General features: G+C 36.2%; 1 long non-coding RNA gene across 2 annotated transcripts in view; it reads right to left on the reverse strand.

Annotated features, from left to right (window-relative positions):
- Positions 1-12,838, reverse strand: part of LOC121319870 — a 72,056-nt gene continuing 59,218 nt past the window's right edge. For both annotated transcript variants that reach the window (XR_005950759.1, XR_005950758.1), the window contains 3 exons: positions 12,479-12,523; positions 11,746-11,876; positions 1-1,948 (listed from right to left, as the gene is read on the reverse strand). This is a non-coding gene — a long non-coding RNA (uncharacterized LOC121319870). The remainder of the gene's footprint in view (positions 1,949-11,745; positions 11,877-12,478; positions 12,524-12,838) is intronic.

A 12,838-nucleotide genomic window follows, 5' to 3' on the forward strand; every position in this document is an offset into this window, starting at 1 on the left:
TTGTTTTAAACATTCATAACATACAAAAAACAACTCTTACCTGTACTTAAAATAAACCAATTTACTTCTACAGAAGCTAATGAGGTACAGTACCCCATACTTTATCCTTACCCAGGCTTAATGGCTAAAACTGTGGATCCATTAGCTTGGATAAAATCAAGCTAAATACAAACAACTACTTTTGCAAAGAAACCTGTTGGTATACCACACAGCCAGATCAATAGGGTTATTCTCTACAGACTCATGCTTCTGCTGGAAAAAGTATAACTAAACCACCAGAGGGCAATAGTACTATCGACCGTTTCTGCCCAAAGTGTAAGTATGGGTGTGACCAAACATTTAAGGACAGCACATTAATAGGCGTTTAATTGATGTTCTGGGGGAAAAAATACAAAAAAGTGAATGTGGATATGTTGGTTAAATGTGGCATCCTGCCACAAGGCAATGTTTCCCTAAATACATTTTGCAGAAAAAAAAGTGCAATGGATGAATGATTGTGAACACTAAATTCTACAGAATTCATTGCAATGTGTATAATGTGGTCATATTAGGTTCAATAAGCATGACAATAATTTATTTTCTTTTCTTTATTAAACTGTAAAAACAAAAGTTCATTGTTTTAAGCACAGATCTAAAATAACATAAATCACCATTTTGTTTCTATAATCATTACTAATGCAGCTTTGGTATGCAGTGCTCTCTAGTTATAAGGAAGCCCTTTATACAAATGAGCCAGTAGTGTGATCAAGGCTCCCATTTATCCAGTCAACTAGCACTTGCATTCTCATTCAGGTAGAACACAAATAGCATGGCCTCTCAACTACTGCTCACAACAGAACTGTAGATTGTTTCATAAACATTTGTTAAAAACAAATATATAGTAATTTTTAATGCACTTACCAACCATGCACAAGGAATATTCAAGAAACTACAGTGAAAGATATTGGCCATAACCTTAGTCATGTTATGATATATAGCTCTGTGTTGATTTTGGTTTACTTGAACCTTTTGCCTTTTAGCGAGAAAACTATTACATTCGTTAGATTCTACCAAGAGGAACCAGGCTGGTACCAATACATCCTGAATCCTATACTTTACTGACCTTCAGTAGATATATTTAAAGCCTGTTCAGTAATGTTTTTATTCTATCCTCTCTTTACTAGGCAAGTACCAACAAATCCACTATTAATAACCACACCTGCCTTGGGATTTCCTTTCCAACCCGTCTGTTATTGAGAGATGCATCTGTACAACATAGAAAAAGGTTGTTCTCTTTCAAAGCTTCAAGAATGCAGATTGTTGTTTTTCAATGACAGATACCAGAACCACAGGGGCTGCTGGAATTCTCAAGGAGATCAGCTCAGAAGTTTGGCATGTAGTAGAAAAATGAAACAAACAACAAAAAAAGTTACTAGGAAGTAACTAAGCATATAAAAGTGTGTTAAATTTTAGCAATATTGTAGTTTTTTTGTCAACAATGCAATATTAGGATGTCATTTGATATAAAAGTACTGTGAAATATTACTGTTTAAAATCTAAACGACTGGGAAGTCCAATGGTCAACTAACTGAGTGGTAAATCAAAGGCATTGTATATTGAAAATTGTACTTCAGACCCTAATTGCCAACATCTGTAGTATAATTTCATTTCCAATGTACATAAATGGAACACTTGGCATGACCCAGAAAATACAGGTTGGTCGAAGGGATTTTAGAGACCAATCTTTAGATGCTCTTATAAACAAAGGCTTCTATACAATAGGTACTGGCAGAGTACATACAGGGTTTCTGTCTTATACAAAATAATACCAGCATGTTAATACAGATCTTCATGTCATCAATTCATAGTGCTCTATCATTTTGCATCTATGTGTTTAACACAAATAAACATACCTTGTTTACAGTACCTTGGAGACTGTTTTAGTTGTGTCCGTTCATTTATCAGAAACCTAAAAAGAAAAACAAGTTTAAATATGTCGTTAAAACAAGCACCTCCCTACTATACTGATTCCTATGGAAACAGTGTACACATTAAACAGGGTGGATACAGTCGAAAGGCTAAGCAGTAAATCATCATGTCTTGCCCATGAGTCCTATACCTGGACAGAAAGGAAGATGATGGTAAAGTACCTCTATCAGTACAATCCATTAGGAAACAGGTTGTGTCTTTGTCTTAGTCTAAACACACAACCAGAGACAAAGGTCAAGTGCCATGCCTTTAAGGTCAAATGTACCACAGAAACGGTGTGACCAGGATATTCCTGCTGTTCACGTTTGGCCCTGACCACCAGGCCAAGCTTCGAAATGAACTTTTGTTCATTTCTGAAATATTCTTGCAAAAACTGCGCACACGATTGTATTGTAGGTTACAATTGTTTTAATTTTTGTGAGGTGGGAAAGTTTATTGTTATTTCTTATGCCTTGTTATTTTATTAGTCATACGAAAAACAACAACTGCCACTTAAAAGAAAACCTTAGCTTATATGTTTAAATTATATCAGCTGCTGAAAGGAAAAACAAAACAACATTTGCAATATAGGACGAGTTTACAGAAAATGATGCACTGTACCAAGTTCCTGACAACTGTTTTTCCAACACATAATAACACATGCTTTAATTAGTCACATTCTGAATCACTGAGCACACAGGACGTGGTGAATTACCTTTGCATTTTGTTTGTTTTATACGTATATATGATGGCAAAATATGATATAATTTTGTATTTGACTCTGGACAAGTGAGATGCCGTCCGCCATGGTATTGTTTTGTATTTGCTATTATTTGTAAAAGCCTTGTGAGGATGCGGGACTGATCAGCTACTTATTATTTAACTTGACAATAGTCACGCCTCCTTATTAAACCCGTGCCAAATGTGACCAAGGGATAATATAATAATTGATAGCTAGTCCGTCAGTTACAACTATAAAAGATCTGCAGTTTGGCTGCTTGTGACTGAGAGTGTCAGAGGCGAGACAAGAGACCTGAGTCTATTGAAAATATCTAAATGCAATTGCTACGTATGCTGGGAGTTGTAACCAGCACACTACTTGTGTTCACTGTTCCGTGTTGTTTTTTTTTTGGCCATTGTGTCCTTTTGTTTATATCAGTGTTTTTGTTCTGTTTAAATATTTATTTTTGTTTGTTTAATAAAACCGAGTGTTTCAGTTTGCACCACCATTCCTTGTTTCAGTTTAATTTCCCTGGCCTGACGTCACCCCTGCAGTCATCCATGTCACACCCCCACAGTGAATCAATGGCGTCTTCTATTCACACTCTTATACGGATATTAGTGAACAATCAGAAGATGGCTCACAACTGTCTGCTCTATATAGAACACATATGGAATTCTGTCAGGCTCCAAAAAATACAACATGAGCCACTATAACAATAAGGCATTATAAATTTAGCATTTTGCAATCTGAGTGCCAGTCAGAATCCCAATGCAATGTGAATAGGAGTAACACTGGCACATCTTTTTTCAGTTATTTAAAATGAGAATGGAGATGAAATGCTAAAAACAATTTTATACAGGTTAAGGCTGCTGCACACAAGACGCGATACAACAAAATGAATAGAACCTGTACTTTCGATAACTATCTTTCATACCACAGGTGACATGGCAGGCGATGTGGGAGCGCCAAAAGGGAGGCACTGGAGCAGCACAGAACAAATAGGATGAAATCCTTTTTTTTGCGATCTGTCATGCAACAACTATCAAATGACCAATCAGAGAACAGCTTCAATGCACGTGGTCCAGCAGGGTGAAGCAGTATCCAAATACTGCTTCACCATCTGAAGGAACTGGATAAGCCTGGTATGTACGATTTATTGCCCTATTTGTTGAAATACCGTCAGAGAAGACATTCATAATTGCTACATCATGTTGACGAATATGTACCTGTCTTGACCATAGTTTTGTCAATAGCAATTTTTAATAGTTTTATAGATAAGGCAGTTTTCAAACCTGTCTCATCGCATCTGTGTCGCTTCAGGTGTGTATGGTCAAGTCGCTGCAAAAGTATCTTGTCGCCTGATGAAAAATTGCATCGCGTCTGGTGTGTGGGCGACCTTTAATCATCTTGTGCTTGTGGATGACATCTTAATGAAAAGCAATTTCGTCTACAGTGTAATTGCAGTCTTATGAAAAATCCCTGTATGACGAGGTTCTTCACAATTGCTATCTTTAGATAAATAGGCACAATCCCTTATATTGTTTCTTGATGTATTTATCATATCCTCCTCTCTGTTTGGCATTCATTAGGGACTTTTTCTTTCTCAAAATGAAAGTCTGCAAGAATGCTGTCTCCTTTAATAGAATTAATTTTACAGTAGTGAATTTTGCTTTTACTTCAATACTGGCTTCAAGGGATTGAGCTTATATACTGAAGTTAATGTTCAGGGCAACTCTGGACCACAGAAACTGAAGGGATCTAATGGAGTCCTATCAGTCCATACAGTGGAATACTTTAATTCAAAGAAAATGCTTACCTCTTCGTAACTGGGATCATGACTACTGCCACAATCACTTGAGCTAACACAACTGGGTCACGCTTTATTTTAAGGGCTGTTTTTTTTGTTTATTAACTGTTAACAAACAGCTAATACACATCTTAATGTACATTATTTATTTTCTGTTAACTGTTACTTAATAATATATAATAGGCCAGCTAAAACTGCAAACACCACAGCCCTATGGATGATCAATAAAACACCAGAGCCCTATGGATGATCAATACCCAGTTGATCATATTCTTCAAATTGGTTCAAATTGTTACTGTAGTAATGTTTAGCAAATTAAATCAGGTTTTTATTAACCCTAACCATAGCCTTAACCATAACCCAAAGCTAAAAATTAATAATGCTTGTTAACAGTTAATAGACTAAAGAAACGGCCCTTAAAATAAAGTGTGACCCACAATAGCACAGCAGATGCACGGTTTTGTATTTCAGGAATCAGTTAACAACACTCTAAATGATATGATCGTCCTATATTTTAAATTTTTGGGCCAGTTTAATCAGCATTGTTTAGAGTTCATGAAGCAGGCCCAGTGGGCAAATTAAAAACTGTATGATCTAGTCTCAACTATCATTAGCTGTCACACTGATGTAAGTCTTGGAAACCATAAAGCCAAAGAAAGTAGAAAAAAAGCCAGGAAATAGAAACACTGGAAGCACAGCACCCTACTCATTACACTGCTGGTGGATGAAGATTTTCTAGGTTTTACTCAGAAACAGATGAACTTTTGGCCCTGGGTCAAGTGTGTCCACTGATTCTCCAGCTCTCAAAATCTAGTTTCTGTCGAAAAGCTATTACAAACATTTTAAAATAATTGTTTATAAAGATTTTTTTAGGCACAGCTTTGTAAAAAATAGAAAATCACAATATAGGAAAATTGCAAGGCACACTTGATGCTATTTCTTGAATTTGTGCATCTTTAGTCAACTCATTTTTCAAAAAAAATATTTTAGATAGATACAGAAATGTATAAGGAGTTTCACAAAAAATGGTACTTGGAAATGAGTGTGACCTGAGAACAGACTGCATATCCTGTGCATGGGTGACATTCCATTAAGAGACCAGTGGACATTAAAAGAATGTTTGCTACGAGAAGCCCAGGCTTACAAAGAACATGATGGATGTCTTGTTGATTAACCTGCTGTCTAGTGACTTGCTGCTACCTTGATAACACGATTTTAGCGACAGACTGTTGATATTTAGAGCTTTTTCCAGAATATTCAATGATTGAATCAAACAGCTAACCCACCCAAAAGATGCTTTTAAAGTAAATATTTATGTGTCTAAAACTCTTGTGGACCTGTATCTCCAGATTTCTGTTTAATCTCTCAAGGGAATCAATTGAAGCAACCAAATGACCTGCTCAACAAATAAATGGCAAAATACTATTAAAAAAACAAAATCTTAGTAATCATACATGGAATATAAAATGATTTATTTTTCTTATTCATTGTTTTGTTCAATAAATCACACACCAAATGCTGGTGAGCCACCACTATGCATATTTAAAATGCTCAAACAAAATCCAGCTGTAGCCTATTCTGGCAGGACCAGTATAAATAAGGAATAAAGCCTGGTATTCAGGAAACTTTTCTATTGTTATCAAACTTTATTTAGAGACTTAAAAAAAAACAAAAACAAAAAAACTTCTGTATATAGTGGGGCAGCGTTAACTGCAATGACAATTAAGATATTCAAACATGCAGATTGTAAGTGTTTTTATAGCTTGTGACAGCTTCACAGGGGGTGCTGTTATGTACAAATATTACTACTACTAATAATCTTTATTTTTATATTGTGCCTTTCATAGTGGACCACCATCACAAAGCGCTTTACAAGGTACGAGACTAGGGTGTGTGAACTATGCATCAGCTGCAGAGTCACTTACAACAACTCACCCAAAAGACAGAGCACAAGGAGGTCACAATGAGTCAGTAACTGAGCTGGAATTTGAACCGGGGACCTTCTGGTTACAAGTGCGTTTCTTTAACCACTGGACCACACAGCCTCCTATAATAACTATGTTACATTAACTAAGCCCCATAATGACTATTACCATAAGCTATTTTGATCACAAATGGTCTCAATTATTTACCCTGTAAAATGCCGGTATAACACTGTTGTAAACTTTATTACGAGAGACCCAAAGATGTAGTGGCTGATTTATTTTTCCTATCCCTCTTTCTCCTACCTAGAAACTGAAAAAAATCACCACTCTCCTGTGTTTAATAAATTTTAGATACAGCATGCAGCTGAGGTTCCTAGTAAATAATGACACAATATATCTCTCTTGTAGTACTAGTGAACCAGATATCTAACAATTTCAGCATAAACATAATATTTGTCCGGGACACATTGTCTCTTTCTACACACGGTACTGTAACTCTTGTAGTTTTATAATTAAAAAATAATACTGGTTATGCAACAAGAATCATGCATTGTTTTAAACACCTGAGCTCCTGCTGACACTGTTTGCATGGAACATTAAATAAACAGATATGCCCTATAAAGCTATAGTAACACTTAAGCCACTTCAAGAGGTAAAACACAGCATTAAAATCAGCTCTGAAATAAATAATGTAAGGGTGAAATGTAACACTCAGAGAGCATATCAAAGTCCCTGAAGTCAAAAATGCTAAAATATAAATTGTATAAAAAAAAAAAAAAAAAATAATATAAAAATTAAAAAAAGCATGCTGAGGTTAGTAAAAAGAACATAAGAACATAAGAAAGTTTACAAACGAGAGGAGGCCATTCGGCCCATCTTGCTCGTTTGGTTGTTAGTAGCTTATTGATCCCAAAATCTCATCAAGCAGCTTCTTGAAGGATCCCAGGGTGTCAGCTTCAACAACATTACTGGGGAGTTGATTCCAGACCCTCACAATTCTCTGTGTAAAAAAGTGTCTCCTATTTTCTGTTCTGAATGCCCCTTTTTCTAAACTCCATTTGTGACCCCTGGTCCTTGTTTCTTTTTTCAGGCTGAAAAAGTCCCTTGGGTCGACACTGTCAATACCTTTTAGAATTTTGAATGCTTGAATTAGGTCGCCACGTAGTCTTCTTTGTTCAAGACTGAACAGATTCAATTCTTTTAGCCTGTCTGTATATGACATGCCTTTTAAGCCCGGAATAATTCTGGTCGCTCTTCTTTGCACTCTTTCTAGAGCAGCAATATCTTTTTTATAGCGAGGTGACCAGAACTGCACACAATATTCAAGATGAGGTCTTACAAGTGCATTGTACAGTTTTAACGTTACTTCCCTTGATTTAAATTCAACACTTTTCACAATGTATCCAAGCATCTTGTTAGCCTTTTTTATAGCTTCCCCACATTGCCTAGATGAAGACATTTCTGAGTCAACAAAAACTCCTAGGTCTTTTTCATAGATTCCTTCTCCAATTTCAATATCTCCCATATGATATTTATAATGTACATTTTTATTTCCTGCGTGCAGTACCTTACACTTTTCTCTATTAAATGTCATTTGCCATGTGTCTGCCCAGTTCTGAATCTTGTCTAGATCATTTTGAATGACCTTTGCTGCTGCAACAGTGTTTGCCACTCCTCCTACTTTGGTAGGAGGAGTGGCAAACAGTGCTCATCTTCACTTCATAGTCCTTTCGCCCCAAACTGCACGAGATGACAATAAGACTCTTATACAATAAGACTGAGGCACCCTACACACGATGTAACTAGAAAAGCAAGAAAACTAGTTTCAATGACTTAACTTATAAAATTACATATTCAGAAATAACATTTCAGGATTCATCCTTTCGCTTCCCTTTCCATTCCAATTAAAGCCACACAACTCCAAAGCACTATTAAGATGGCACAACATTAATCATCATTCAGTGGACTAACATGTCTTAGAATACTACTCACCATAATGCTATTTACTACATTTTATTTTAATTGATATAAAACCACATGTTTTTTCAAGGTCCTAGAATATCCCCGGGACAAGTGCTGGTTTATTGCAAAAACAGTTATAAAGGCAAAGTAATTTAGAATAGTATAATTCTAAATTATAGGAGGCTGTGTGGTCCAGTGGTTAATAAAAACAAGCTTGTAACTAGGAGGTCCCCAGTTCAAATCCCAGCTCAACCACTGACTCATTGTGTGACCCTGAGCAAATCACTTAACTTCCTTGTGCCCCATCTATCGGGTGAGACGCTGTTGTAAGTGACACTGCAACTGATGCATAGTTCACACGCCCTAGTCTTGTATCTTGTAAAGCGCTTTATGATAGTGGGTCCACTATGAGAGGTGCTATATAAAGACTATTATTATATAGGACATTACTCAAAACATTACTGCCTCTCTTAGGTTTCACAACATTCCCAAAATGTTAAAAACAACTATTTTTAGTTCAGAAACACCCTTTTTTCAGGCTTTTTCACACTATTTTGATATCCTTCTTGAATGTGCTTTCTGAAACTGCGGAAATATGGAACGTATTCTGGAGGCATGATACTTACTCCAATGTTAATTTATCTTGAGACACATTTAAAACTCCATTTTAAAAAGCATGTTGTGTGTTATACTCATATACATGCCCATTCATCACTGTGACTGGAAATATGTAATTTGCATGACAGGTCACTTGAGGGACAGCCCACTTACACCAAAGTGTGTGCTACAGATGCCAGGTGTTTCATGCATTAAATTACACGGTTTGTCCAAAATTATTTATTTGTAGCTCCTGTGCAATAAATTATGTAATTCCATCTTTTAGTTCTCACTTTTCATTAACATGGATGTCTCTCCTTTTAATTAATAGTAAATTACTGCCTAGAGCAAAGTTGTGCAACCAAACTTATCACCGGCCGCATATCCAGAAAACTAGTTTAACCTAATGTGTATAGCGGGCCGCACATTACTGAAGAATAATCCGAGTTTAGCCCTTAGCTGCAGTATAAATAGGCATACACATATGAGCAATTTCCCTTAGAATTACTGTTAATTTTATTTTGTACTGCACAATACACAAACAAAAATAACAAAGCATTAACATCGTACTGTTACCATAACACACGCACTGCACAATAACAAACAGCAAATTAAATATCTACTTGCTAAAGCGATTTTTATTTTAGCCGACAAGTTGTTCAGTTGTAGCAGGAAGCAATGTAGCAAAAAACATAGGGAAGTGATGTCACCTCCCTAGCAACAAGCCTCCTATGTTGGGAATGGGTTCTTTCAATGCAGTGGGTTTGTGCATTTGAGAAAGGAAAGAAAGTCTTGTGAAATTAGTTGGAGACAAGCTGATGAGAAGCAATTACTCTCCGCAGTACAAATTAAAATGGTGTGCTGCTTTTTATGCGAAAAATTAGAAAAAGCAAGTTAACAAAGTTAAAAAATATATATATATTTACGATATCTTCATAAGTGAAATGGAATTAATACACAGGGCCGCAGTCAGACGATAAATGGGCTGCGGGTTGCGTGTCCCTGGTCTAGAGAAGTGTGTATATAACATGTGCACTGTACAGTATGTAGGTGCATAGTTTTCTTTCAAAACAAAGAGCAATAGGTTTCCTGCAACTAGAGAACACAGTACTAACACAGTGGGGATATGGTACCTATGTAACTGACCATGTCCTACAGTAGTAGTGCACTAATGATTAACTGCATTAATTTCCTAAGCCACAGGCTGAACCCTGCAAGACCAATAAAAAGCCTGTTTCCCTTGTTGCTGTTCTGGGAACACCTCAAAACAGGGTTTGATACAAATTTTCCTCGAATAACCACATCCACGATTGTTGAATACTGAATTAGAAAAAAAAAATACATCAAAAGAGTGCCTAATGCCTAGAGAGAAATTCCCAGAATGCCTTAATATATTTACTAAATGGGTTTTACCAGTGCTACAGGTGCTTTAAGTAGACAGTTCTGTTGTATTTACACATGTGATTAAGTTTCCTCTAACAACTTACTTTACCCTACTGCAACAGTCCTTACTAAAGATGCTCTGCTGACAGTTATTCCCTTGACAAGCCAACCAGGTGAATGACTCTTAAATACTGTCTGACTAAAAACCTGAGCTGGACAGCTTGCAGATATACAGCACAGTAGTACCACATGATTCAAAATAATACCCACAGACATGAGTTCTCCTCTCTACTGATTAGGTTACAAGCATGCCATTTCAAATTGAGCACATTATACAGTAGTCCTGTACATACAATTCCCTTAATCACTATTTCTACTTCACTTAATACATAATTTACTATAATGCAGACAATGTAATGCACTTACCGCTTTCAAAATCTGAGGCTCATATTGTTAAATACTAATGAGCATGTTGCAATAGAAATCAAGACAAGATGTCATTTTTTTTCTCTTAAGAGCTTATTAAATAATAATAATAAAAAAATACAATTTTGATAATTAGGTACCATAATGTAACAGGGTGATACACAATATTTGCTTTCGGAAGGATCCACAGGGCAGCTGTGTTACATTCTATATAAAATATGCAGTGACACAAATGCATGTTTTACAGGCTTTTTATCTTTTATATATGGTATGGCATAAAATACCACAACAAAGTGCTTTATCTAGTGCAAAAAAGTTTGGTTATCTTGTACCTAGAAACTGCAAAGGATCAATTCTGTTAACACATGGTATTATGAGCCTCATCCATTCTTATGATTCATCTACATCCAGTCAATTTATGCCACTTTTTGACAAAAATAATTAATAAAAAGGCAAATAAAATAGTCAAATCTTACATGTCAGACATTTTCCTGATAAACAGCACAAAATAATTCCCACAGATATATCCTGGCATAGCAATCGTTAAAGCATGGAATTCAGGATGTTATTTCTTTACACGCAGTGCTCCAATTTTCTTGTCAAAATAAGCTTAAGAAGTGTACTCCCACTGTTAGGAATATGACACCAGTCTTTCATCGGCTCTTCAATAAAGTCTGAATATACATGTAGTGGAAATTAAGAGCAACAATACTTGCCAAGCTGTTTCACCACCAAAAGCTCAATAAAAAAAGAAGGGTTAAATAAATCGGAACTCACTTTACATCTCCAAACTTAGATAAAACAGAGCAGGAAAAACATCTTGCACTTTACAGCACACAGCCATGTCCCAGCAAGGTTTTATTGAGAGAGTGGGCTTGGATGTAAATGAAAGCAGGGACCGGCACAAGCAGATTTATAAAAAAGAACGCCTACTATATGAAGTACGAGACACAGTGAATTGCCACTCAACCCACCTTAGTATCCGGTTGTCCTGATTTTTTTTTTTGTCTTGCGCCATGGTTTGCCCAAGCCACCTGGCATAGCAATCCACTCTGCCTCTGACTGTATGAAGTCCTCTTCACTGCCTGCTCTTCCTCTCTGTCACCTGCACATGTATTAAAGAAACTTAGGGAAACCTGGCTGTGTTTACAAAATGCTACATGTCTAAAATCTTGCTTCATGTTGTAAAACAGAGGGGGTGGCACAATGAACAAAAAAAGGAAGCACACACCCATTAGAAAAAAAAATGGCAGAGAATCAAGCATGTCAACTACAATACTTCATGGAGGCTGCTCTCAAAAGAAGACAGGAAACAATAATTACATTTAATGGAATATCAGATGAAAATAAATCTGTTTGATCAGTAGTGTACATGCATTGAGTTACTGCATACAAGAAACCATTATTCAACCTTTCTTCTGTGTGGGTGTACCTTTGGTGCCCCACGTCACATTGAACAGAAGCAAAATTGCTGAAACCCTAGGATTTCCAGAGAATCAAAGGCAAATACATTATTATTAAAAAACAAGCAATCATTCAAAAGGCTTTAAAAATTCCCAGCACAGTTAAAATTAGGCCAGATACTGAAATTTGAGATTCACTCAACCTCTTCTTTCATATGACATCAGTGCAGCACATAAAAGCATGTGCCCTTCTTTGGATTTTGAAGCGTTTTTTTATTTGAATTCACGTAACAGATATACTAACCTTCACAACATATTGAAGCCCCATCAAAAGCCACGTCACATATTCCTGTAAAGCAATATAAAGTGTTTCTTTATTTCAACACTGTTACTTACAGTAAATACTGGTATATAATATAATGAATTATCAGGCTTGAATTGATTTTGAAATAAAAAAAAACCTCTACTAATAATGCTATTTTTATAACTTTAAAACACATGATCCTCATGTATTATGTATCCACGTAAGCACATAAGCCCAACCCATAATGGGGAACATGTATCAAAATCGACTGACGCAGCACTGAATTGGTGGAGGATAAAGTAGCATTCTGCTACGGCACAAATTTTACCCCGACCCGAATGAATTAACGGTCCCAAAATT

This window comes from Polyodon spathula, chromosome 8 (assembly GCF_017654505.1).
Source record: "Polyodon spathula isolate WHYD16114869_AA chromosome 8, ASM1765450v1, whole genome shotgun sequence".
NCBI lineage: Eukaryota > Metazoa > Chordata > Actinopteri > Acipenseriformes > Polyodontidae > Polyodon > Polyodon spathula.